A 22421-nucleotide genomic window follows, 5' to 3' on the forward strand; every position below is an offset into this window, starting at 1 on the left:
AAGATTGTGAACCTGTACTTCAGTCCGTGTTACCACCTGACGGTGGGAGCTGTCCCCCAGTGGAGATCTCTCTGTAAGGGAGTCCTCCTCCCCCTTCACATCGGGGACCTGTGCTGGAGAGTGTCGCCCATGGCCGTGGCCAGTAACAGGTACTCGAGCCGGTTCACGGACTCGCCCGCCGCCTGTCGCTTCTGCGGCGCGGAAGAGACCGTGTTCCACGTCTACCTGCAGTGTGACAGGTTGCAGCCCCTGTGAGGGGATCTTATTGAAACATATATGAGATTGTTAAGGGTTTGGACTCGCTGGAGGCAGGAAACATGTTCCCGATGTTGGGGGAGCCCAGAACCAGTTTAAGAATAAGGGGTCGGCCATTTAGAACGGAGACGAGGAAACACTATTTCTCACAGAGAGTGGTGAGTCTGTGGAATTCTCTGCCTCAGAGGGCGATGGAGGCCGGTTCTCTGGATGCTTTCAAGAGAGAGTTAGATAGGGCTATTAAAGATAGCGGAGTCAGGGGATATGGGAGAGGAGAGGCAGAGGAGACAGGAGAGGGAGAGGGGTGGAGGAGGAGGGGGAGGGAGAGGGAGAGGGAAGAGGGGAGAGGGGAAGAGGGAGAGGGAGAGGGAGAGGAGAGGGAGAGGGAGAGGGAGAGGGAGAGGGAGAGGGAGAGGGAGAGGGAGAGGGAGAGGGAGAGGGAGAGGGAGAGGGAGAGGGAGAGGGAGAGGGAGAGGGAGAGGGAGAGGGAGAGGGAGAGGGAGAGGAGAGGGAGAGGGAGAGGGAGAGCGCGCTAGTCTCAGATGTAGAGCATCAAGCAGAGTGAATAAATCATGCTAAGAGCCCAATTCATTTCCTTACTGTGAAAGAGGAGGCAGCTGATGCAGGCAACATGAAGATGCATCAGCCGCAGCACTTGGAAATCAATATCATTTCATTAGAAAAACCACATATAGATAAGAGGTCAACAACACAAGCACTTCAAGCCCAAACCAGAGACGGGGAAACAAAAGTGCAGTTTTGGTCTCCATATTTGAGGAAGGACATTCTTGCTATTGAGGGAGCCCAGCGTAGGTTCACCAGGTTAATTCCCGGGATGGCGGGACTGTCATATGCAGAAAAAATGGAGCGGCTGGGCTTGTACATTCTGGAGTTTAGAAGGATGAGAGGGCATCTTATTGAAACATATAAGATTATTACGGGTTTGGACACGCTAGAGGCAGGAAACATGTTCCCGATGTTGGGGGAGTCCAGAACCAGGGGCCACACACACACAGTTTAAGAATAAGGGGTCGGCCATTTAGAACGGAGATGAGGAAACACTTTTTCACACAGAGAGTTGTGAATCTGTGGAATTCTCTGCCTCATGGGGAGAAGGTGGAGGCCGGTTCTCTGGATGCTTTCAAGAGAGAGCGAGATAGGGCTCTTAAAAATAGCGGAGTCAGGGGATATGGGGAGAAGGCAGGAACGGGGTACTGATTGGAGATGCCCTCTCATCCTTCTAAACTCCAGTGTGTACAAGCCCAGCCGCTCCATTCTCTCAGCATATGACAGTCCTGCCATCCCGGGAATTAACCTTGTAAACCTACGCTGGGCTCCCTCAATAGCGAAAATGTCTTTCCTCAAATTAGGGGACCAAAACTGCACACAATACTCCAGGTGTGGTCTCACCAGGGCCCTGTACAACTGCAGAAGGACCTCTTTGCTCCTATAAGTGGGTTAACATATGATGAGCATTTGACGGCACTGGGCCTGTACTCTCTGGAGTTTAGAAGGATGAGGGGATGAGACCTCATTAAAACATACAGAATAGTGGCCTGGATAGAGTGGATGTGGAGAGGATGTTTCCACTAGTGGGAGAGTCCAGGACCAGAGGGCACAGCCTTGAATTAAAGGACGTTCCTTAAGGAAGGAGATGAGGAGGAATTTCTTTAGCCAGAGGGTGGTGAATCTGTGGGATTCGTTGCCACAGACGGCGGTGGAGGCCACAAATCAGTGGATATTTGTAAGGCAGAGATAGATAGATTCTTGATTAGTACGGGTGTCTATGGGGAGAAGGCATGAGAATGGGGTTAGGAGGAAGTCGATTAGAGGGGCCAAATGGCCTGATTCTACTCCAATCACTTATGTTGTTTATCGCAACGTTTAAGAAATATTTAGACAGGTACATGGATAGGACGGGGTTAGAGCGATTTGGGCCAAACACAGGCAGGTGGGACTAGTGTAGATGGGGCATGTTGTGCCGAAGGGCCTGTTTCCACACTGCGTGACTCTTTGACTCCATAACCATGAGAATTAAGTCATCAGCCCATAATAGCAGGCATTAGAAGTCAGAATTTCACCAGCCAGTCCAAAATAGACACTTGAGCAATGAATTTGGTTTACCTCAAGAAAACATTTGATTGTGGGTAGACAAAAATGCTGGAGAAACTCAGTGCGTGAGGCAGCATCTATGGAGCGAAGGAAATAGGCAACGTTTCGGGCCGAAACCCTTCTTCACACTTGAGTCTGAGGAAGGGTTTCGGCCCAAAACGTTGCCTATTTGGCACCGACCAGCGATCGCCCGTTCACACACTAGTTTAGTTTAGAGATACAGCGCGGAAACAGGCCCTTCGTCCCACCGGGTCCGCGCCGACCAGCAATCGCCCGTTCACACACTAGTTTAGGTTTAGAGATACAGCACAGAAACAGGCCCTTCGGCCCACCGAGTCCGCACCGACCAGCGACCCCCGCACATTAACCCAATCCTACACCCATTGATGATTTACTGCTCGCGCAGCGGCAGAGACCCGGGTTCGATCCCGACTACGGGTGCTGTCTGTACGGAGTTTGTGCATTCTCCCCGTGACCGCGTGGGTTTTCTCCGAGATCTTCTGTTTCCTCGCACACTCCAAAGTCATACGGATTTGGAGGTAAATTGGCTTGGTAAATGTAAAAACTGTCCCGAGAGTGTGTAGGATAGTGTTAGTGTGCGGGGATCGCTGGTCGGTGCGGACCCGGTGGGCTGAAGGGCCTGTTTCCGCACTGTATCTCTGAACTAAACTAAACTATCCTACACACACCAGGGACAATTTACACTTACACCAAGCCAATTAATCTACAAACCAGTACGTCTTTATAACAAGAGGAATCGAATATCGGAGCAAAGAGGTCCTTCTGCAGTTGTACAGAGCCCTAGTGAGACCACACCTGGAGGATTGTGTGCAGTTTTGGTCTCCTAATTTGAGGAAGGACATTCTTGCTATTGAGGGAGCCCAGCGTAGGTTCACCAGGTTAATTCCCGGGATGGCGGGACTGTCATATGCTGAGAGAATGGAGCGGCTGGGCTTGTACACTCTGTGGAGTTTAGAAGGATGAGAGGATATCTCATTGAAACATACAAGATTGTTACGGTACACAAAAATGCTGGAGAAACTCAGCGGGTGCAGCAACATCTATGGAGCGAAGGAAATAGGCAATGTTTGGGCCGAACTCCTTCTTTAGACTATATATAAGGTTGTTAAGGGTTTGGACACGCTAGAGGCAGGAAACATGTTCCCGATGTTGGGGGAGTCTAGAACCAGGGGCCACAGTTTAAGAATAAGGAGTAAGCCATTTAGAACGGAGACGAGGAAACACTTTTTCTCACAGAGAGTGGTGAGTCTGTGGAATTCTCTGCCTCAGAGGGCGGTGGAGGCCAGTTCTCTGGATGCTTTCAAGAGAGAGCTAGATAGGGCTCTTAAAAATAGCCGAGTCAGGGGAGAAGACAGGAACGGGGTACTGATTGGGGATGATCAGCCATGATCACATTGAATGGCGATGCTGGCTCGAAGGGCCGAATGGTCTCTACTCCTGCACCTAGTGTCTATTGTATTTGGAGACTGGGAGGAAACGGAAGATCTCGGAGGAAACCCATGCAGGTCACGGGGAGAACGTGCAAACTCCGTACAGACAGCACCCGTAGTCGGGATGGAACCCGGGTCTCCGGCGCTGCAAGCTCTGTAAGGCAGCAACTCTACCCGGGGATCTGTTGTAAAGAAAGCAAGATTTGCTTTGCTACCTAGCCAGGGCCCGCTTCTCGATAGCTAAACCAGTGCCTGGCTCGTTCAAAGATCCCTGGATACGAATACAAATGAGAAAGCTGCAAAAACAAACCAGTCGAGGCAACGAATTTAATGCCAACTAAGGCAAAGTTAACACAGTGAGAAAATGAGTCAGCAGATTATATATTACATGCAAAAGTGCATTGGTGAATCAAAGAGCGAGAAGTCGGGGTTTTAAAATGCTGTTCGCCGTGCGTTGGAGGAGTTTGTTCCTCAGGATGCAACGAGAAATGGGTTTGGAAGAAATCGCGCGAAAAATGCAAAATGCTCAGATATTCTTGCATCATATCAGAACCATTTAAACAGGTACATGGATAGGACAGGTTTAGAGGGAAGTGGGCAGTGGGCTGGTGCTATAGACCTGCATGGGAAGGTAGACGCTCCCGCCCCCACGAGTCTCGGGCAGATGGGGTTCGTCAGTCCATCTAGGAGAGGGAAAACTCTGATTTAAAACCTCCACTACCTTGCGGCCATATCCAGTCATGGAAAAGGCTCCAGAAGAAAGCGAATGGTATGTTAGCATTCATAGCAAAAGGATTTGAGTATAGGAGCAGGGAGGTTCTACTGCAGTTGTACAGGGTCTTGGTGAGACCACACCTGGAGTATTGCGTGCAGTTTTGGGCTCCTAATCTGAGGAAAGACATTCTTGCCATAGAGGGAGTACAGAGAAGGTTCACCAGACTGATTCCTGGGATGTCAGGACTTTCATATGAAGAAAGACTGGATAGACTCGGCTTGTACTCGCTAGAATTCAGAAGATTGAGGGGGAATCTTAAAGAAACTTACAAAATTCTTCAGGGGTTGGACAGGCTAGATGTAGGAAGATTGTTCCCGATGTTGGGGAAGTCCAGGACAAGGGGTCACACAGTTTAAGGATAAGGGGGAAGTCTTTTAGGACCGAGGTGAGAAAAACATTTTTTACACAGAGAGTGATGAATGTGTGGAATTCTCTGCCACAGAAGGTAGTTGAGGACAGTTCATTGGCTACATTTAATAGGGAGTTAGATGTGGCCCTTGTGGCTAAAGGGATCAGGGGGTATGGAGAGAAGGCAGGTACAGGATACTGAGTTGGATGATCAGCCATGATCATATTGAATGGCGGTGCAGGCGCGAAGGGCCGAATAGCCTACTCCTGCACCTATTGTCTATGTTTCTATGTTTCTAAACAGCACACAAGCTGGGCGGCAGTGTGAACTGTGAGGAGGATGCTAGGAGACCTAAACTGTACGCAATACTCCAGGTGTGGACTCACCAAGACCCTGTACAACTGCAGTAGAACCTCCCTGCTCCTATACTCAAATCCTTTTGCTATGAATGCTAACATACCATTCACCTTCTTCACTGCCTGCTGCACCTGCATGCCTACTTTTAATGACTGGTGTACCATGACACCCAGGTCTCATTGCATCTCCCCCTTTCCTAATCGGTTTGGTCTCCAAGGACCGAGCGGAGGTGTTGGGCGAAGTGATCGCCAAGCCGATCGGTGGTAGCCAGTGGCATCTTCTTCGCTGCCATGTGCTGTGGGGCAGCAGGGCGAAGGTCACGGACACCAATAGGATCAACAAGCTCATCGGGAATTCCCGAAACGTCGCCTATTTCCTTCGCTCCACAGATGCTGCCTCACCCGCTGAGTTTCTCCAGCATTTATGTCTACCTTCGATTTTTCCAGCATCTGCAGTTCTTCCTTAAACTTTAATAGCAATGCCTTTTTTAGGTATAGAAAAATATATATAAATATATCTGAATAAATTAAGTCGTTCGCCCTTCATTCATCCCAAAATAATCCCATTCACCCTTGGGTGAACCATTCACCAGTTTAAGAAGCGCTGGTCCACACAACACGGGAGCAGCAGAGACGCAGCTGGTAAAGTGTTTACACACACAAGCACTATCCTACACACACACACTAGCACTATCCTACACACACACACACACACACACACAAGCACTATCCTACACACACACACACAAGCACTATCCTACACACACACACACAAGCACTATCCTACACACACACACACACACAAGCACTATCCTACACACACACACACACACACACACACACACACAAGCACTATCCTACACACACACACACACACACATAAGCACTATCCTACACACACACACACAAGCACTATCCTACACACACGCGCACACACACAAGCACTATCCCACACACACACACACACACACACACACACAAGCACTATCCCTCACACACACACACACACAAGCACACAAGCACTATCCTACACACACACACACACACACACACACACACACACACACACAAAAGCACTATCCTACACACACACACACACAAGCACTATCCTACACACACGCGCACACACACAAGCACTATCCTACACACACGCGCACACACGCGCACTATCCCGCACACACACACAAGCACTATCCCACACACACACACACACACACACACACAAGCACTATCCCACACACACACACACACACAAGCACTATCCCACACACACACACACACACACACACACACAAGCACTATCCCTCACACACACACACACACAAGCACTATCACACACACACACAAGCACTATCCTACACACACACACACACTAGCACTATCCTACACACACACACACACAAGCACTATCCTACACACACACACACAAGCACTATCCTACACACACACACACACAAGCACTATCCCTCTCACACACACACACACACACACACACACACACACAAGCACACACACACACACACACAAGCACTATCCCTCACACACACACACACACACACACACACACACAAGCACTATCCCACACACACACACACACACACACACACACACACACACAAAGCACTATCCTACACACACACACACACACACACACACACACACACACACACATAAGCACTATCCTACACACACACACACACACACACACACACACACACACACAAGCACTATCCTACACACACACACACACAAGCACTATCCTGAGGGAGAGCTGAGAAGGGGCTGCAGGAGCAGCACCTCATATTCCGCTTGGGCAGTCTGCACCCCAGCGGCTTAAACATTGACTTCTCCAATTTCTGGTAGCCCTTGCTGTCTCCTCCCCTTCTCAGCTCTCCCTCAGCCCTCTGGCTCCTCTTCCTTTCTTCTTCCCACCCTACCCCCCCACCCTCACATCAGTCTAAAGAAGGGTTTCGACCCGAAACGTTGCCTATTTCCTTCGCTCCATAGATGCTGCCTCACCCGCTGAGTTTCTCCAGCACTTTTGTCTACCTTCTGAACATTAATAGCCCGTTGCACTTTATCTGTTAATTTATGTGTGTGTATATACATATATATTCAATGGTATATGGACACACTGATCTGTTCTGTATTTATTTATGCCTACTATATTCTGTTGTGCTGAAGCAAAGCAAGAATTTCATTGTCCTATCTGGGACACATGACAATAAACTCTCTTGAATCTTGAAAAGGTTATAGAACAAGTAACCGGATTGAGAAATCGATGTCAGGCGGGGGAGAGAAGGAAAAGCAGAACAGATTGTGCACAGCCACCGACATTAAATGGAATATACGAGTTGCACAACATGTTTACAGACCATGGCTGAGGCCCAGCCAAAAGTCGTCTATAAAAAAAACTCAGTATTGCTTGCAAGTTCACAACTTTCGCACATAAGCATGTCGACACGTGCAGTCTGGAAGCCGGTGTTTCCTGCGGTGGCCGCCAATAGACAATAGACAATAGACAATAGACAATAGGTGCAGGAGTAGAGGCCATTCGGCCCTTCGAGCCAGCACCGCCATTCAATGTGATCATGGCTGATCATCCCCAATCAGTACCCCGTTCCTCCCTTCTCCCCATATCCCCGGACTCCACTATCTTTAAGAGCCCTATCTAGCTCTCTCTTGAAAGTATCCAGAGAAGCGGCCTCCACCGGCCCTCTGAGGCAGAGAATTCCACAGACTCACCACTCTCTGTGAGAAAAAGTGTTTCCTCGTCTCCGTTCTAAATGGCTTACTCCTTATTCTTAAACTGTGTGTGTGGCCCCTGGTTCTGGACTCCCCCAACATCGGGAACATGTTTCCTGCCTCTAGTGTGTGTCCAAGCCCTTAATAATCTTATATGTTTCAATGAGAAGCCCTCTCATCTTTCTAAACTCCAGAGTGTACAAGCCCAGCCGCTCCATTCTCTCAGCATATGACAGTCCCGCCATCCCGGGAATTAACTTTGTAAACCTACGCTGCACTCCCTCAATAGCAAGAATGTCCTTCCTCAAATTAGGGGACCAAAACTGCACATAATACTCCAGGTGTGGTCTCACTAGGGCCCTGTACAACTGCAGAAAGACCTCTTTGCTCCTATATTTGACTCCTCTTGTTATAAAGGCCAACAGGCCAAAACTGCACACACTACTCCAGGTGTGGTCTCATTAGGGCTCTGTACAACTGCAGAAGGACCTCTTTGCTCCTGTATTCAATTCCTCTTGTTATAAAGGCCAACAGGCCATTCGCTTTCTTCACTGCCTGCTGCACCTGTAACTTTAGCAACTTCAGAGATACAGCGCGGAAACCAGCCCTTTGGCCCACGGACTCCGTGCTGATCATTCTGTGCATTAACGCTATCCTACACACTAGGGACAATTTTACAACTGTACCGAAGCCAATTAACCTGCAAACCTGCACATTTTTGGAGTGTGGGAGGAAACCTCAATAAGATCCTTCTAAACTCCAGAGTGCCACAGTTTAAGAATAAAGCTTGTCCATCAAGCCACTTCAAGCTTGTCCAGTCCTTTTAGAATTTTATATGTTTCTATAAGATATCCCCTCATCCTTCTAAACTCCAGTGAATACAAGCCTAGTCTTTTCAATCTTTCCTCAAACGACAGTCCCGCCATCCCAGGGATCAATCTCGTGAACCTACGCTGCACTGCCTCAATCACAAGGATGTCCTTCCTCAAATCAGGAGACCAAAACTGTACACAATACTCCAGATGTGGTCTCACCAGAGTCCTGTACAACTGCAGAAGAACCTCTCTACTCCTATACTGAAATCCTCTTGTTATGAAGGCCAAGATTCCATTATGCCTTGTAGCGCCAGGGTCTCATGTTCCATTCTGACTACGGGTGTTGTCTGTACAGAGTTTGTACATTCTCCCGGTGACCGCATGGGATATCTCTGGGTGCTCCGGTTTCCTCCCACACTTTTACAAAGACATGCGGGTTTGTAGGTTAATGGCTTTGGTAAAATCACAAAATTTGTCCCTAGTTTAGTTTAGGCCCTAGAAACAGGCCCTTCGGCCCACCGGGTGCGCGCCGACCAGCGATCCCCGCACACTATCCCACACCCACTAGGGACAATTTTTACATTTGGCAAGCCAATTAACTTAGAAACCTGTACGTCTTTGGAGTGTGGGAGAATTTGTCTAACTCTGCCTTAAGAAAATATCCACTGACTTGGCCTCCACAGCCCTGTGGCAATGAGTTTAGTTTAGTTTAGAGATACAGCACGGAAACAGGCCCTTCGGCCCACCGGGTCCGCGCTGGCCAGTGATCCCCGCACACTAACACTATCCCACGCCCACTAGGGACAATTTTTACATTTACCAAGCCAATTAACCTACTAACCGTCTGTGGAATTCTCTGCCTCAGAGGGCAGTGGAGGCAGGTTCTCTGGATTCTTTCAAGAGAGAGCTAGATAGGGCTCTTAAATATACCGGAGTCAGGGGATATGGGGAGAAGGCAGGAACGGGGTACTGATTGGGGATGATCAGCCATGATCACATTGAATGGCGGTGCTGGCTTGAAGGGCCGAATGGCCTCTACTCCTGCACCTATTGTCTATTGTCTTTTGTCAAACCTGTACGTCTTTGGAGTGTGGGAGGAAACCGAAGGTCTCGGAGAAAACCCACGCGGTCACGGGGAGAACGTACAAACTCCGTACAGACAGCACCCGTAGTCAGGATGGAACCCGGGTCTCCGGCGCTGCGTTCGCTGTAACTCTACCGCTGCGCCACCGTGACTGCCCAAAATGGTGATAGTCGCCGTGAGCTCTGTGGACCGAAGGGCCTGATTCCGCACTGTATCTCTAAACTAAACTAAAATCGAAACATTTTGTTTAAGAAGGAACTGCAGATGCTGGGAAATCGAGGGTAGACAAAAATGCTGGAGGAACTTAGCGGGTGAGGCAGCATCTATGGAGCGAAGGACATGGGCAACGTTTCGGGCCAAAACCCTTCTTCAGAAAACTAAACATACTGGTTTGTAAGTCTGAAGAAGGGTTTCGGCCCGAAACGTTGCCTATTTCCTTCGCTCCATAGATGCTGCTGCACCCGCTGAGTTTCTCCAGCATTTTTGTGTACCTTTGGTTTGTAAGTTAATTGGCTTTGGTAAGTTGTACAATTGTCCCTAGTGTGTAGGATAGTGCCAGTGTGTGCGTTCCGCGCGGACTCTGTGCCTGTTTCCGCGCTATATCTCTAAAGTCCAGAAATGTCACTGTGGGTTCTGAAGACACGTACAATGCAGGCGAGAGATTTCTTCCCCAAAAAGGAAATTAATAGGAGACTTCAAATTGTTTTTTGGCCATCTCATGCAGGCACCAATTTTCTTTTGAAGTTAGAGATTTATTTATTTTTAAACTGAGTTCCCTGCTGGCCCGACGCCAATCTTGCTATCTCCCACCAACCACAGCCCTCAAATTAACTTGGCCCCCTTCGCACATTGCCTCCACTGGTTAGGTCATAAGGCCATAAGAGATAGGAGCAGAATTAGGCCATTCGGCCCATCAAGTCTACTCCGCCATTCAATCATGGCTGATCGATCTCTCCCTCCTAACACCATACTCCTGCCTTCTCCCCATAACCCTTGACACCCGCACTAATCAAGAATCTATCTATCTCTGATGGCTTCAACAGCCCTCTGTGGCAATGAATTCCATAGATTCACCACCCTCTGACTGAAGAAATTTCTCCATAAAGATAGCGAAGTCATGGGATATGGGGAGAAGGCAGGAACGTGGTACTGATTGTGGATGATCAGCCATGATCACATTGAATGGCGGTGCTGGCTCGAAGGGCCGAATAGCCTACTTCTGCACTGTCTATATTATCCTCATCTCCTTCCTAAAAGCCCTGTCCCACGGTGCGAGTTAATTCCAAGAGTTCTCCCGAGTTTGCTCTGATTCGAACTCGGAGATTTACGGTAATGGCCGCTCGTCGGTACTCGGGGCTCTCGTGGACATTTTTCAACATGTTGAAATATCTTCACGAGTCTTCCCGTGCTTACCTGCCGTTAGCGAGTCTTCCCGAGTAGCTGCCGTTAGCGTTACGAGCCGCTAAGAGATGTCCCCGAGCTCCGACGTACCCGCTACGTACATTCTCCGTGCTTACCACGAGTTTGATTTTTTTGAACTCAGGAGAGCTCTTGGAATGAATTCGTACCGTGGGACATGGCTTTAAAGGAATGTCCTTTCATTCTAAGGCTCTGACCTCTAGTCACTAGTGGAAACATCCACTCTATCCATGCCTTTCACTATTCTGCATGTTTCAATGAGGTCCCCCCTCATTCTTCTAAACTCCAGCGAGCACAGGCCCAGTGCCAACAAACGCTCATCGTAGGTTAAACAAAAACAAGGGGGCAGATTATTATCTCAATGGGGTTAGGTTAGGTAGGGGGAGGTGCAGCAAGACCTGGGCGTCCTTGTACACCGGTCACTGAAAGTTGGCGTGCAGGTACAGCAGGTAGTGAAGAAAGCTAATGGAATGTTGGCCTTCACAAGAGGATTTCAGTATAGGAGTAAAGAGGATCTTCTGCAGTTGTACAGGGCTCTGGTGAGACCACATCTGTAGTATTGTGTACAGTTTTAGTCTCCTAATTTGAGGGAGGACATAGAAACATAGAAAATAGGTGCAGGAGTAGGCAATTCGGCCCTTCGAGCCTGCACCGCCATTCAATATGATCATGGCTGATCATCCAACTCAGTATCCTGTACCTGCCTTCCCTCCATACCCCCTGATCCCTGGGCCACATCTAACTCCCTCTTAAATATAGCCAATGAACTGGCCTCAACTACCATCTGTGGCAGAGAATTCCAGAGATTCACCACTCTCTGTGTGAAAAGTGTTTTCCTCATCTAGGTCCTAAAAGATTTCCCCCTTATCCTTAAACTGTGATCCCTTGTTCTGGACTTCACCAACATCGGGAACAATCTTCCTGCATCCAGCCTGTCCAACCCCTTAAAAATTTTGTACGTTTCTATAAGATCCCCCCTCAATCTTCTAAATTCTAGCGAGTACAAGCCGAGTCTATCCAGTCTTTCTTCATATGAAGACATCCTTATGATTGAGGCAGTGCAGTGTAGGTTCACGAGATTGATCCCTGGGATGGCGGGACTGTCATATGAGGAAAGATTGAAAAGACTAGGCTTGTATTCACTGGAGTTTAGAAGGATGAGGGGTAGGGTCTTATCGGAAACATATAAAATGATAAAAGGACTGGACAAGCTAGATGCAGGAAAAATGTTCCCAATGTTGAGCGAGTCCAGAACCAGGGGCCACACAGTCTTAGAATAAAGGGGAGGTTATTTAAGACGGAGGTGAGAAAAACCTTTTTCACCCAGAGAGTTGTGAATTTATGGAATTCCCTGCCGCAGAGGGCAGTGGAGGCCAAGTCACTGGATGGATTTAAGAGAGTTAGATAGAGCTCTAGGGGCTAGTGGAGTCAAGGGATATGGGGAGAAGGCAGGCACGGGTTATTCATTGGGGACGATCAGCCACGATCACAATGAATGGCGGTGCGGGCTCGAAGGGCCGAATGGCCTCCCCCTGCACCTATTATCTATGTTTCTAACCTACTAATTCCTGGGATCAACCTCCTCTGGACCCACTCCACAGGTTAACTTGCGCTAACTTCGTCATCTGAAAAGACCACGGGTTCAAAACCTTCCTTTTTTTTAAGTTTCGAGATACAGCGCGGAAACAGGTCCTTCGGCCCACCGAGTCCATACCGACCAACGATCGCCCGAGCATTAACACTACCCTACACACCCTGGGGACAATTTACAATTATACCAACCTGATTAGCCGACAAACTTGTACATCTTTTGACCTCGTCCAGTCCCACAAGCATTCGTAGCCGAAGATAAGACAAATGCTGGTGTAACTCTGTAGGACAGTCAGCATCTCTGGAGAGAAGGAATGGGTGACGTTTCGGGTCCAGACCCTACTTCAGAATCTGCAATTCCTTCCGACACAGGGATAGGCGACATTTGGGGTCAGGACCCTTCAGGAAACATCACCTATCCACGTTCCCCAGAGGTGCTGCCTGACCCGCTGAGTTACTCCAGCACTTTGTACCTGTCCGCGTTCTCCAGAGGTGCTGCCTGACCCGCTGAGTTACTCCAGCACTTTGTACCTGTCCGCGTTCTCCAGAGATGCTGCCTGACCCGCTGAGTTACTCCAGCACTTTGTACCTGTCCGTGTTCTCCACAGAGATGCTGCCTGCCTGACCCGCTGAGTTACTCCAGCACTTTGTACCTGTCCGCGTTCTCCAGAGACGCTGCCTGCCTGACCCGCTGAGTTACTCCAGCACTTTGTACCTGTCCACGTTCTCCACAGAGATGCTGCCTGACCCGCTGAGGTCTCCCTCCTGCTCATCTAAGAACCTTCTACAGGGGCACAATCGAAAGCATAATGACCTACGGCATCACTTCCTGGTTCGGGAGCTGCAAGGCTTACGAACAATATCAACTCAACAGGATAGTGAAGACAGCCAGCAGGATCATTGGTGCCCCACTCCCTTTTCTGTTGGGAGATATACAAGAAGCGGAGCATCAGTAGAGCCATCTCCATCATCCGGGACCCCTACCACCCATCACACCACATCTTCTCCATTCTGCCATCTGGGAAGAGGTACAGGGGCATCAGCTGCAAAACCAGCAGGATGCTCCACAGCTTGGCACCTGTCAAAGTAAAGCTACTGTCGGTCGGAATATCTGTTTTTATTCTATTGTAAATTTTAGGCCTACTTTCTGATTTTAGACATGGTAATTTTAATTAGTTTTTAAAGCTCTATGTATTTATCCTTTTTTATTAACTACACTAAATGGAAACAGATCGAGCAACGTTTTTTCGCCTCTGTGTATGCGAGTACTCAGTGAAAATGTTATTAAAGAAATACTGAATACTGAGTTACTCCTACAACGTATAGCCACATGCTCCAAAACAGGTGCGACCCATTCAAAAGCATCACTCACATACTTCAAATGCAGCTAAATGTCTGAATTTGTTGCTCTCATGGGGCACGAGAGAAAAAGTTTAGGTAATAGTAACAGCAATAAAATATACGATGGAATTCTGTAATCATTTGGGCTTAGACACATCAGTAAACATTCATACATCCACGGTCTAGTTGAGCGAAAACAAAATTATGATCTTTGTATTGCAACATTTTGACAATTAATAAAAATATGCCAGAACTAGGGGTCACAGTTTAAGGATAAGAGGGAAGACTTTTAGGACCGAGATGAGGAAATCATTTTTTAAATTAAATTAAATTTAAAATTAAAATTTCTTTATTTATATAGCACATTTTTAGTCAACTTGCATTGACCCCAAAGTGCTTCACATAATTACATCCACACACACAGGCAAAGGTGGGTGAAGTGTCTTGCCCAAGGACACACACAGGCAAAGGTGGGTGAAGTGTCTTGCCCAAGGACACAACGACAGTATGCACTCCAAGCGGGATTCGAACCGGCTACCTTCCGGTTGCCAGCCGAACACTTAGCCCATTGTGCCATCTGTCGAGAATGGTGAATCTGTGGAATTCTCTGCCACAGAAGGTAGTTGAGGCCACACAGTTCATTGGCTATATTTAAGAGGGAGTTAGATGTGGCCCTTGTGGCTAAAGGGATCAGGGGGTATGGAGAGAAGGCAGGGACGGGATACTGAGTTGGATGATCAGCCATGATCATATCAAATGGCGGTGCAGGCTCGAAGGGCCGAATGGCCTACTCCTGCACCTATTGTCTATGTTTCAATGCATCATTAAAAATCAAACTCATTTCACCTTAATGACTACAACTCAAAAATACGGCAATAACAGCGTATAAAGCCAACTCTGAGGAACAATTATCTGATTTGGAAAACCACAAAATTACATTTAAAAACAAATCAGATCTTGTGGGGGGGTGGGGGGAGGGGGGGTAAAGAAAACTTTAAATCCACTCCTCGTCAAAAGGTATTCAAGGGCCTGTAACAAGCTATTTTGAAGAAGAAAGTGCTTGATTTTAAATGTTTTAGATTTGCCATCGAAACTGCTATTTGCTGTAATGTAAGTTTTGATGTAAGATGTATGAGCCTATCCCACTTACGCGACTTTTTCGGCAACTGCCGGCACCCGTCATAGGTCAATTCAAGTCACATTTATTTCTATAGCACATTTAAAAAACAACTCTTGTTGGCCAAAGTGCTTTACATTTGTTATAAGAATAGCACAACAAAACAGACTACATACATATATACATGTAGCCCTCACTCAGAGGACGTCAGGAAAGGCTTGGGAGTATAGAGAAGTCTTTAGTCTTGACTTAAAGGAGTCGATGGAGGGGGCAGTTCTGATGGGAAGGAGGATGCTGTTCAACAGTCTAGGGGCTAAGCTTATGCCTAGACCGTGGGATATTCAGCAGCCCCAAGTCGGCCGATCTGAGGGGCCTGGAGGTGGAGTGGTGGGTGAGAAGACTTTTTATGTAGGTGGGGGCAAGCCCATTGAGGGCTTTGTAGACATGGAGGAGTATTTTGAAGTTTATACGGAACCGCACATTTTCAACGTGTTGAAAATCCAGCGGCGACCAGAAAGACGCTACGACTCTTTGGGCGACTGAGGAGACGACTCACGACCGTACAGGCGACATGTCGCGGGGTGACGCCTGTACGGTCGTGAGTAGTCGCCCAAAGAGGTGAACCTTGTTCTGGTTGCCGCTGGATTTTCAACACGTTGGAAATTGTCGGAGACCTGCTGCCACTAATGACGGGTGCCGGCAGTCGCCTAAACAAAACCGCGTAAGTGGGATAGGTCCTTAAGTCTTACATCAAAACTTACATTACAGCAAATACCAGTTTTGACAGTAAATCTAAAACATTTAAAATCAAGAACTTTCTTCTTCAAAGTAGCTAGTTACATGCTTTACCGGAATTGTATTTATTGAAAAAGCACAGCAATTTAAGAGACAAATCAGCCTTTTCTTTTGCAGTCATCTCCCACAACTGATACAAATGAAGGGGCTGTCCCACTGTACGAGCTAATTCAATTAAGAGCTCTCCCGAGTTTAAGAAAAAATGATAAGTACGTAGAATGTACGTAGCGGGTACGTTAGAGCTCGGGACGTCTCTTAGCGGCTCGTAACGCTGACGGCAGGTACTCTGGAAACTCGGTAAGCTCGGGAAGATTTTTCAACATGTTGAAAAATGTCCACGAGAGCCCCGAGTACCTACAAGCGGCTATTACCGTAATTCTCCGAGTTCGAATCAGGGGAAACTCGGGAGAACTCTTGAATTAGCTCGTACAGTGGGACAGCCCCATGACTCTCACGAGCAAACTTCTTTCAAAGATTTTTCCTTAACCCACCTACCCGGGAAAAACTCTGCATGCAGCAAGCAACCCAAAAGACCTCAGGAAAGAGGGAATCACATCAACTGGATGCTCCCCTTGTTTTTAAAGCGACCAAACGCTCTCTCTTTTTTTTTTAATCAACATAACGCGCTCTCTTTCAATACAATCAACTGAAAGTTTCCTCTCTTTCAATAAAGCCAAATGCTTCCTCTTTTAACTGTATGCACTCAATAAAATAATGTGGATGCTGCCTCTCTTTTAATAAAAATCAATAGACAATAGACAACAGGTGCAGGAGTAGAGGCCATTCGGCCCTTTGAGCCAGCACCGCCATTCAATGTGATCATGGCTGATCATCCCCAATCAGTACCCCGTTCCTGCCTTCTCCCCATATCCCCTGACTCCACTATCTTTAAGAGCCCTATTTAGCTCTCTCTTGAAAGCATCCAGAGATCCGGCCTCCACCGCCCTCTGAGGCAGAGAATCCCACAGACTCACAACTCTCTGTGAGAAAAAGTGTTTCCTTGTCTCCGTTCTAAATGGCCGACCCCTTATTCTTAAACTGTGTGTGTGTGTGGCCCCTGGTTCTGGACTCCCCCAACATCGGGAACATGTTTCCTGCCTCCAGCGTGTCCAAACCCTTAACGATCTTATGTGTTTCAATAAGACCCCCCTCATCCTTCTAAACTCCAGAGTGTACAAGCCCAGCTGCTTCATTCTGGATGATCCTAACTGGATGATCCCAATTTAAAAAAAATAAAATTAACTGTAAGTTCACTCTCATGTAATCAAACCAAATGCCTGCTCGATTTTAATAAAATCTGCATGCTCTCTCTTTACAATAAAATCCACAGCATGCTCTCTTTTTGATAACATCTGCATGCTCTCTTCACCGTATCAACTGCACGCTCTAGGGCCTGTTCCAACTTCACGAAGTAATTCACAAATTCCCCCGAGTTTTCCCCTTGATTCAAACTCGCAGAATGTTCTTAACGAGTCCGTAGGAGTCCGTAGATATATCTTAGCGGCTCGTTATGCCAGCCGTAAGTACTCATGGACTAGTGTAGATGGGGCATGTTGGTCGGTGTGGGCAAGTTGGGCTGAAGGGCCTGTTTCCGTGACTCTGGGACTAGTGTAGATGGGGCATGTTGGACGGTGTGGGCAAGTTGGGCTGAAGGGCCTGTTTCCGTGACTAGTGTAGATGGGGCATGTTGGTCGGTGTGGGCAAGTTGGGCTGAAGGGCCTGTTTCCGTGACTCTGGGACTATTGTAGATAGAAACATAGAATAGGTGCAGGAGTAGAGGCCATTCGGCCCTTCGAGCCTGCACCGCCATTCGATATGATCATGGCTGATCATCCAACTCAGTATCCCATCCCTGCTTCTCTCCATACCCCCTGATCCCTTTAGCCACAAGGGCCACATCTAACTCCCTCTTAAATATAGCCAATGAACTGGCCTCAACTACTTTCTGTGGCAGATAATTCCACAGATTCACCACTCTCTGTGTAAAAAATGATTTTCTCATCTCGGTCCTAAAAGACTTCCCTCTTATCTTTAAACTGTGACCCCTAGTTCTGGACTTCCCCAACATCGGGAATAATCTTCCTGCATCTAGCCTGTCCAACCCCTTAAGAATTTTGTAAGTTTCTATAAGATCCCCCCTCAATCTTCTAAATTCTAGCGTGTACAAGATGGGGCATGTTGGTCGGTGTGGGCAAGTTGGGCTGAAGGGCCTGTTTCCATGACTCTGGGACTAGTGTAGATAGGGGCATGTTGGTCGGTGTGGGCAAGTTGGGCTGAAGGGCCTGTTTCCGTGACTCTGGGACTAGTGTAGATGGGGCATGTTGGTCGGTGTGGGCAAGTTGGGCTGAAGGGCCTGTTTCCGTGACTCTGGGACTAGTGTAGATAGGGGCATGTTGGTCGGTGTGGGCAAGTTGGGCTGAAGGGCCTGTTTCCATAACTCTGGGACAAGTGCAGATAAGCATCAGGTAAGTCGGGAAGTGCAGATAAGCATCAGGTGGTCGGGATGAAAGAATTTGCGACTTTTTACTCGTAAGGAGGGCATCGAAATAGTCGTGGGAATTCGTAGACACACTCATAGGAGTTTGTGAACATAGTCGTGGAAGGTCGTAGGAGTTCGTATATTACCACGATCTTGATTTTCTTTATTTAGGTCCTTTAAACTCGGCAGAGATTTTGAATTAAGTCGTGAAAGTGGGACAGGCCCTTCACTTAATAAAATCTGCCTGCTCTCTCTTTACAAAATCAACTGCATGCTCTTATTAAAATCTGTATTCTCTCTCTAATATTAACTGCATGCTCTCTTTTAAGATAAAATCTGCATGCTCTCTCTTTAGAGTCCATCATCGGCTCTGACCTGAGTATTTGAGTATAGGAGCAGGGAGGTTCTACTGCAGTTGTACAGGGTCTTGGTGAGACCACACCTGGAGTATTGCGTACAGTTTTGGTCTCCTAATCTGAGGAAAGACATTCTTGCCATAGAGGGAGTACAGAGAAGGTTCACCAGACTGATTCCTGGGATGGCAGGACTTTCAAATGAAGAAAGACTGGATAGACTCGGCTTGTACTCGCTGGAATTCAGAAGATTGAGGGGGGATCTTATAGAAACTTTCAAAATTCTTAAGGGGTTAGACAGGCTAGATGCAGGAAGATTATTCCCGATGTTGGGGACGTCCAGAACTAGGGGTCACAGTTTAAGGATAAGGGGGAAATCTTTTAGGACCGAGATGAGGAAAACATTTTTCACATAGAGAGTGGTGAATCTCTGGAATTCTCTGCCACAGAAGGTAGTTGAGGCCACAGTTCATTGGCTATATTTAAGAGTTAGATGTGGCCCTTGTGGCTAGAGGTATCAGGTGGTATGGAGAGAAGGCAGGTACAGGATACTGAGTTGGATGATCAGCCATGATCATATTGAATGGCGGTGCAGGCTCGAAGGGCCGAATGGCCTCCTCCTGCACCTATTTTCTATGTTTCTATGTATCTATAATATACATGTTCTCTTTTAAGTTCAAATCTGCATGCTCTCTCTACAAAATCAACTGCATGCTCTTATTAAAATCTGTACTCTCTACAATATTAACTGCATGCTCTCTTTTAAGATAAAATCTACAAACTCTCTTTACAAAATTAACTGCATGCTCTTGTATTAAAATCTGTATTCTCTCTATAATTTTAACTGCATGCTCTCTTTTTAAATAAAAATCTGCATGCTCTCTCTTTTTGCAATAAAGTCTACTGCATGCTCTCGTTTTAATAACATCTGCATGCTCTGTCCTTTCAATTTTTAAAAAATCGTCAGCTTCCTCCCTCAATTCCACAAAATCCACACCATGCTCTCTCGTTTTTAAATTGAAAGCTCCAAGTACAAAATGTAAAACCAAAGATCCTACAGCTCTTTGAGCAAAACCCTCCTTCGAAAACCTATGCAATCCTGTGATATTCTCTGCCCCCCTCCCCTCGATAAAAGAGAAGCATTTGGATTATAAAAGCCCCCCCCCCCCAACTAACCAAACCACACACGTTCAAGCGAACATATTTTTTATTTCGTTTTCTTTACCTTCCGAGAGCCTGTTTCGCCATTTGAATCAGATACACCAGAGATAAGATTCTTTCCAGAGAGGGGAGGGGAGGTCAGAGCTTTGCAAATTTAAACGAATGCACAATGATTCTGGGATTCACAGGATTGAAATTTTTTTTTTGCAAACGCAAGAGGCCTTAATTTGCAAAAGAAAAAAAGAGAGGGGAAGAGAGAGAGAGAGACACACACACACACACACAGTGAGAGAGGATGTGGCGGGCGTGTGGAGGAGGAAGGGGTTTTAGCTCCTTGGTGCTTAGTCAGTGCCAGCACAAGGCCTGACTTGCAACCAACCACCTCTCCTTCTCCTCTCTTTCTCCCTCTCTCTCTCTCATATACACCATCTACACACACAGGAAAATATATGAAACCACCCACCTTGGAGAGAGAGGAAAAAACACGAGGGGTCGGGTCAAAAAGGACACGTTTTCCCCCTTTTTTCAACGAAAAAACAAAGGGGAGGGGAAGGGAAGGGAGGAAAAGGTCAGATTGTGGCCAGAAGTTTGAACCCACCCCACAGGCACACACGGAGGGAGGGAGGGGAGAGGGAGAGAGGAGGGAGGGAGGGGAGAGAGGAGGGAGGGAGGGGAGAGAGGAGGAGGGAGGGGAGAGGGAGAGAGGAGGGAGAGAGGGGGAGGGGAGGAGAGAAGGGAGAGGAGAGAGGAGGTAGTGAAGGGGAGAAGAGAGAGGGAGGGGAGAAGAGGAAGGAGAAAGGAGGGAGAGATGGGAGGGGAGAGAGGGGAGGGGAGAGAGGAGAAGGGAGGGGAGAGAGAGAAGGGAGGGGGAGGAGAGGGGGGGAGATAGACGGAAGGGGGGAGAGTTGGAAGGAAGGAAAGAGGAGGGAGGGGAGTGGAGTGGGAGGGAGAGAGAGATGAGAGGAGGGAGGAGAGAGAGAGGAGGGGAGAGGAGAGAGAGGACGGGATGAGAGAGAGAGAGAGAGGAGGGAGAGAGAGGGAAGGGGGAGGGTGGGGGGAGGAGCCGAGACGGAGGAGGGGAGAGAAAACAAATCATAAAAGGCGGCCTCCCTCCCTCCACACACACACCACAGTGAAATATAATTCAACACAAGTATTTGCTCCTTCCCCAAGCGGCTGTTTGAAAGCCAGAGAGAGGCGAGGGAGAGAATGAGAGGGGCGGGGGGTTTATGGTGATAAATTTTGAAACAAATTAAACCGGGGATTTTTTTTTTTTTTGCTCTCGTCTTCCCTCACGTGTTTTATTCTCCCATCTTTCACTCCCTGCACATTTGTGTTCCCTCCTGGGTGTGAGTGTGTGTGGCAGGCAGGGGGGAGGAGAGGGGGAGGGGAGGAGAGGGGGAGGGGAGAGAGGGGGAGGGGAGAGAGGGAGGGGGGGGGAGAGAGAGGCGGGGGGGAGAAGATGAGAGGGGGGAGGAAGATGAGGGGGGGGAGGAAGATGAGGGGGGGGGGGAGATGGGGAGGGAGGAAGTGAGAGGGGGGTGGTAGGGAGTGGGAGAGGGAGGAGGTGAGAGGGGGAGGGAAGAGGGGGGAAGGGGTGGGAGAGGAGGGGGGAGGGAGGGGGAGAAGAGGAAGAGGGGAGAAGAGGTAGAAGGGGAGAAGAGGGGGAGGGGAGAAGAGGAGAGGGGGGGATATGGGGGAGGGGGATATGGGGAGGGGAGTGGGGTGAAGGGGGGAGTGGAGAGAAAGAGGATAAGGGGAGGGGAGGGGGATGAGGGAAGAGATAGAGTGAATGAGAATAAGGGGAGAGGGAGTGGGGGTTAAGGAAATGTGTGAGGGGAGAGAGGGAGATGGAGAATATGGGAAGTGTGTGAGGGGCGAAAGAAAGAAAAATCAAGATAGAGGATGAGGGGTAGATAAAATGCTGGAGTACCTCAGCTGGACAGGCAGCATCTCTGGAGAGAAGGAATGGGGAGAAGGGGAGTGTGTGAGCAGAGATATAGAGAGGATGAAGGAAGTGTGTGAGGGGAGAGGTAGAGAGAGGATAAGGGGAGTGTGAAAGAGGAGAGAGGATTAGGAGGAGATAAGGGGGGAGATAGAGGATTAGGGGAGAGAGGGGGGAATGGAGGGAGTGCGTGAAGGGAGGGAGGGAGAGGGGGATGGGGGGGGTGTGTGAAGGGAGGAAGGTAGAGAGAGGGGGATGGAGGGAGTGTGTAAGGGGAGA

The 22421-nt window shown here is 48.2% G+C and overlaps 1 protein-coding gene across 1 annotated transcript in view; it reads right to left on the reverse strand.

The window, feature by feature from the left end:
• The window catches only part of LOC116969085 (E3 ubiquitin-protein ligase HUWE1-like), a 97976-nt gene extending 77146 nt beyond the window's left edge, over positions 1-20830 (reverse strand). The window contains exon 1 of the mRNA XM_033016034.1: positions 20661-20830. The gene's annotated coding sequence lies outside the window, so the exon portion shown is untranslated. The remainder of the gene's footprint in view (positions 1-20660) is intronic.
• Positions 20831-22421: the final 1591 nt, after the last annotated feature.

This window comes from Amblyraja radiata, unplaced genomic scaffold, assembly GCF_010909765.2.
Source record: "Amblyraja radiata isolate CabotCenter1 unplaced genomic scaffold, sAmbRad1.1.pri S103, whole genome shotgun sequence".
In the NCBI taxonomy this organism is placed as follows: Eukaryota; Metazoa; Chordata; class Chondrichthyes; order Rajiformes; family Rajidae; genus Amblyraja; species Amblyraja radiata.